This window comes from Carcharodon carcharias (assembly GCF_017639515.1).
Source record: "Carcharodon carcharias isolate sCarCar2 chromosome 39 unlocalized genomic scaffold, sCarCar2.pri SUPER_39_unloc_7, whole genome shotgun sequence".
In the NCBI taxonomy this organism is placed as follows: Eukaryota; Metazoa; Chordata; class Chondrichthyes; order Lamniformes; family Lamnidae; genus Carcharodon; species Carcharodon carcharias.
This window is the reverse complement of record NW_024470846.1, coordinates 491,721-497,720: the sequence shown is the minus strand read 5'-3', so window position 1 is coordinate 497,720 and position 6,000 is coordinate 491,721.

Sequence of the window (6,000 nt, the reverse complement as noted above, 5' to 3'; positions counted from 1 at the left end):
ATACACCCACAGTGCTGTAAGGGAGGGAGTACCAGGATTTTGTCCATAAGGTGTAGGTACACCCACAGTGCTGTTAGGGAGGGAGATCCAGGATTTGGTCCCTGTGGTGGAGGGTCACCCACAGTGCTGTTAGAGTTGGAGGTCCAGGATTTGTCCCCTGTGGTGTAGGTACACCCACAGTGCTGTTATGGTGGGAATTCCAGGATTTAGTCCCTGTGGTGTAGCTACACCCACAGTGATGTTAGGGAGGGAGTTCCAGGATTTTGACCCTGTGGTGCAGGTACACCCACAGTGCAGTTAGGGATGGAGTTCCGGGATTTTGTCCCTGTGGTGTAGGTACACACACAGTGCGGTTATGGATGGAGTTCCAGGATTTTGTCCCTGTGGTGTAGGTACACCCACAGTGCTGTTAGGGAGGGAGTTCAAGGATTTTGACCCTGTTGTGCAGGTACACCCAGAGTGCTGTTAGGGAGGGAGTTCCAGGATTTTGTCCCCTGTGGTATATGTACACCCACAGTGCTCTTATGGTGGGAATTCCAGGATTTTTTCCGTGTAGTGTAGGTACACCCACAGTGCTGTTAAGGATGGAGTTCCAGGATGTAGTCCGTGTGGTGTGGGTACACCCACAGTGCTGTTAGGGAGGGAGTTCCAGGATGTTTTCCGTGTGTTGTAGGTATACCCACAGTGCTGTTAGGGAGAGAGTTCCAGGATTTTGTCCCTGTGGTGTAGGTACACCACAGTGCTGTAAGGGAGGGAGTTCGAGGATTTTTTCCATGTGGTGTAGGTACACCCTCAGTGCTGTTAGGGAGGGAGTTCCAGGATTTTGTCCCTGTGGTGTATGTACACCCACAGTGCTGTAAGGGAGGGAGTACCAGGATTTTGTCCATAAGGTGTAGGTACACCCACAGTGCTGTTAGGGAGGGTGTTCCAGGATTTTGACCCTGTGGTGCAGGTACACCCACAGTGCTGTTAGGGAGGGAGTTCCAGGATTTGTCCCGTGTGGTGTAGGTACATCCACAGTGCTGTTAGGGAGGGATTTACTGGATTGTGTCCCTGTGGTGCAGGTACACCAACAGTGCTGTTAAGGAGGTATTACCAGGATTTTCTACCTGTGGTGTAGGTATACCCACAGTGCTGTTATGGAGGGAGTTCCAGGATTTTGTCCCTGAGGTATAGGCACACCCACACTGCTGTTAGGGATGGAGATCCAGGATTTTGTCCCAGTGGTGTAGGTACACGCGCAGTGCTGTTATTGATGGAGTTCCAGGATTATGTCGCTGTGGTGTAGTTACACCCACAGTGCTGTTAGGAAGGGAGTTCCAGGATTTTGTCCCTGAGGTGTGGGTACACCCACAGTGCTGTTAGGGAGGGAGTTCGAGGATTTTTACCGTGTGGTGTAGGTGCACCCACAGTGCTGTTAGCGAGGGAGTTCCAGGATTATGTCACTGTGGTGTAGTTACACCCACAGTGCTGTAAGGAAGGGAGTACCAGGATTTTGTCCATGAGGTGTAGGTACACCCACAGTGATGTTAGGGAGGGTGTTCCAGGATTTTGTCCCTGTGGTGTAGGGTCACCCACAGTGTTGTTAGGGTCGGAGATCCAGGATTTTGTCCCTGTGGTGTTGATACAGCTACAGTGCTGTTAGGGATGGAGGTCCAGGATTTGTCCCGTGTGGTGTAGGTACACACACAGCGCTGTTAGGGTGGGAATTCCAGGATTTTGTCCCTGTGGTGTAGGTACACCCACAGTGCTGTTAGGGAGGGAGTTCCAGGATTTGTCCCGTGTGGTGTAGGTACACCCACAGTGCTGTTAAAGACGGATTTCCAGGATTTTGTCCGTGTGGTGTAGGTACTCCCACAGTGCTGTTAAGGAGGTAGTACCAGGATTTTCTCCCTGCGGTGTAGGTATACCCACAGTGCTGTTACGGAGGGTGTTCCAGGATTTTGTCCCTGCGTTTTAGGTACACCCACAGTGCTGTTAGGGATGAAGTTCCAGGATTTTGTACCTTTGGTGTAGGTACACCCACAGTGCTGTTAGGGAGGGAGTTCCAGGATTTTGTCCCTGTGGTGTAGGTACACCCACAGTGCTGTTAGGGATGGAGTTCCTGGATTTTGTCCCTGTGGTGTAGGTACCCACACTGTGCAGTTATGGATGGAGTTCCAGGATTTTGTCCCTGTGGTGTAGGTACACCCACAGTGCTGTTAGGGAGGGAGTTCCAGGATTTTGACCCTGTTGTGCAGGCACACCCAGAGTGCTGTTAGGGAGGGTGTTCCAGGATTTTGTCCCCTGTGGTATATGAACACCCACAGTGCTCTTATGGTGGGAATTCCAGGATTTTTTCCTTGTAGTGTAGGTACACCCACAGTGCTGTTAAGGATGGAGTTCCAGGATATTGTCCGTGTGGTGTGGGTACACCCACAGTGCTGTTAGGGAGGGAGTTCCAGGATGTTTTCCGTGTGTTGTAGGTACACCCAGAGTGCTGTTAGGGAGAGAGTTCCAGGATTTTGTCCCTGTGGTGTAGGTACACCACAGTGCTGTAAGGGAGGGTGTACCAGGATTTTTTCCATGAGGTGTAGGTACACCCACAGTGCTGTTATGGTGGGAATTCCAGGATTTTGTCCCTGTGGTGTAGGTACACCCTCAGTGATGTTAGGGAGGGAGTTCCAGGATTTTGACCCTGTTGTGCAGGTACACCAAGAGTGCTGTTAGGGAGGGAGTTCTAGGATTTTGTCCCCTGTGGTATATGTACACACACAGTGCTCTTAGGGTAGGAATTCCAGGTTTTTTTCCATGTGGTGTCGGTACACCCACAGTGCTGTTAGGGATGGAGTTCCAGGATTTTGTCCGTGTGGTGTAGGTACACCCTCAGTGCTGTTAGGGAGGGAGTTCCATGATTTTGTCCCCTGTGGTGTGAGTACACCCTCAGTGCTGTAAGGGAGGGAGTTCCAGGATTTTGTCCCTGAGGTGTGGGTACACCCACAGTGCTGTTAGGGAGGGAGTTCCAGGATGTTTTCCTTGTGTTGTAGGTACACCCAGTGTGCTGCTAGGGAGAGAGTTCCAGGATTTTGTCCCTGTGGTGTAGGTACACGACAGTGCTGCAAGGGTGGGTGTACCAGGATTTTGTCCCTGTGGTGTAGGTACACCCACAGTGCTGTTAGGGAGGGAGTTCCACGATTTTGTTCGTCTGGTGTAGGTACACCCACAGTGCTGTTAGGGAGGGAGTTTCAGGATTTTGTACCTGTGGCGTAGGTACACCCACCGTGCTGTTAGGGAGGGAGTTTCAGGATGTTGTACCTGTGGCGTAGGTACACCCACAGTGCTGTTAGGGAGGGAGTTCCAGGATTTTGTTCGTCTGGTGTAGGTACACCCACAGTTCTGTTAGGGAGGGAGTTTCAGGATTTTGTACCTGTGGCGTAGGTACACCCACAGTGCTGTTAGGGAGGGAGTACCAGGATTTTGTCCCATGTAGTACATATACACCCACAGTGCTGTTAGGGTGGGAATTCCAGGATTTTGTCCGTGTTTTGTAGGTACACCAACAGTGCTGTTATGGATTGATTCCAGGATTTTGTCCGTGTGGTGTCGGTACTCCCACAGTGCTGTTAGGCAGTGAGTTCCAGGACTTTGTCCCTGTGGTATATGTACTCCCACAGTGCTGCAACGGAGGATTTCCAGGATTTTGTCCATAAGGTGTAGGTACACCCACAGTGCTGTTAGGGAGGGAGTTCCAGGATTTTGTCCCTGTGGTGTAGGGTCACCCACAGTGCTGTTAGGGTTGGAGATCCAGGATTTTGTCCCTGTGGTGTAGATACAGCTACAGTGCTGTTAGAGATGGAGGTCCAGGATTTGTCCCCTGTGGTGTACGTACACACACAGCGCTTTTAGGGAGGGAATTCCAGGATTTTATCCCTGTGGCGTAGGTACACCCACAGTGCTGTTAGGGAGGGAGTTCCACGATTTTGACCCTGTGGTGCAGGTACTCCCACAGTGCTGTTAGGGAGGGAGTTCCAGGATTTGTCCCGTGTGGTGCAGGTACACCCACAGTGCTGTTAGAGAGGGATTTCCAGGATTTTGTCCGTGTGTTGTAGGTACACCCTCAGTGCGGTTAAGGAGGTAGTACCAGGATTTTCTCCCTCTGGTGTGGGTATACCCACAGTGCTGTTACGGAGGGAGTTCCAGGATTTTGTCCCTGCGGTGTAGGTACACCCACAGTGCTGTTAGGGATGGAGTTCCTGGATTTTGTCCCTGCGGTGTAGGTACACCCACAGTGCTGTTAGGGATGGAGTTCCTGGATTTTGTCCCTGTGGTGTAGGTACACACACAGTGCGGTTATGGATGGATTTCCAGGATTTTGTCCCTGTGGTGTAGGTACACCCACAGTGGTGTTAGGGAGGGAGTTCCAGGAGTTTGACCCTGCTGTGCAGGTACACCCAGAGTGCTGTTAGGGAGGGAGTTCCAGGATTTTGTCCCCTGTGGTATATGTACACCCACAGTGCTCTTAGGGTGGGAATTCCAGGATTTTTTCCGTGTGGTGTAGGAACACCCACAGTGCTGTTAGGGATGGAGTTCCAGGATTTTGTCCGTGTGGTGTAGGTTTTCCCACAGTGCTGTTAGGGAGGGAGTTCCAGGATTTTGTCCCTGTGGTGTAGGTACTCCCTCAGTGCTGTTAGGGAGGGAGTTCCACGATTTTGTCCCTGTGGTGTGAGTACACCCACAGTGCTGTTAGGGAGGGAGTTCCAGGATTTTGTGCCTGAGGTGTGGGTACACCCACGGTGCTGTTAGGGAGGGAGTTCCAGGACGTTTTCCGTGTGTTGTAGGTACACCCAGAGTGCTGTTAGGGAGAGAATTCCAGGATTTTGTCCCTGTGGTGTAGGGTCACCCACAGTGCTGTTAGGGAGGGAGTTCCAGGATTTGGTCCCTGTGGTGTTGAGTCACCCGCAGTGCTGTTAGGGTTGGAGTTCCAGGATTTTGTCCCTGTGGTGTAGATACAGCCACAGTGCTGTTAGGGATGGAGGTCCAGAATTTGTCCCGTGTGGTGTAGGTACACACACAGCGCTGTTAGGGAGGGAATTCCAGGAATTTGTCCCTGTGGTGTAGGTACACCCACAGTGCTGTTAGGGAGGGTGTTCCAGGATTTTGACCCTGTGGTGCAGGTACACCCACAGTGCTGTTAGGGAGGGAGTTCCAGGATTTGTCCCGTGTGGTGTAGGTACACCCACAGTGCTGTTAGGGAGGGATTTACTGGATTGTGTCCCTGTGGTGCAGGTACACCAACCGTGCTGTTAAGGAGGTATTACCAGGATTTTCTACCTTTGGTGTAGGTATACCCACAGTGCTGTTACGGAGGGAGTTCCAGGATTTTGTCCCTGAGGTATAGGCACACCCACACTGCTGTTAGAGATGGAGATCCAGGATTTTGTCCCTTTGGTGTAGGTACACACCCAGTGCTGTTATGGATGGAGTTCCAGGATTATGTGGCTGTGGTGTAGTTACACCCACAGTGCTGTTAGGAAGGGAGTTCCAGGATTTTGTCCCTGAGGTGTGGGTACACCCACAGTGCTGTTAGGGAGGGAGTTCGAGGATTTTTACCGTGTGGTGTAGTTGCACCCACAGTGCTGTTAGGGAGGGAGTTCCAGGATTTTGTCCCTTTGTTGTAGCTGTTAGGGAGGGAGTTCCAGGATTATGTCACTGTGGTGTAGTTACACCCACAGTGCTGTAAGGAAGGGAGTACCAGGATTTTGTCCATGAGGTGTAGGTACACCCACAGTGATGTTAGGGAGGGTGTTCCAGGATTTTGTCCCTGTGGTGTAGGGTCACCCACAGTGTTGTTAGGGTCGGAGATCCAGGATTTTGTCCCTGTGGTGTTGATACAGCTACAGTGCTGTTAGGGATGGAGGTCCAGGATTTGTCCCGTGTGGTGTAGGTACACACACAGCGCTGTTAGGGGGGGAATTCCAGGATTTTGTCCCTGTGGTGTAGGTACACCCACAGTGCTGTTAA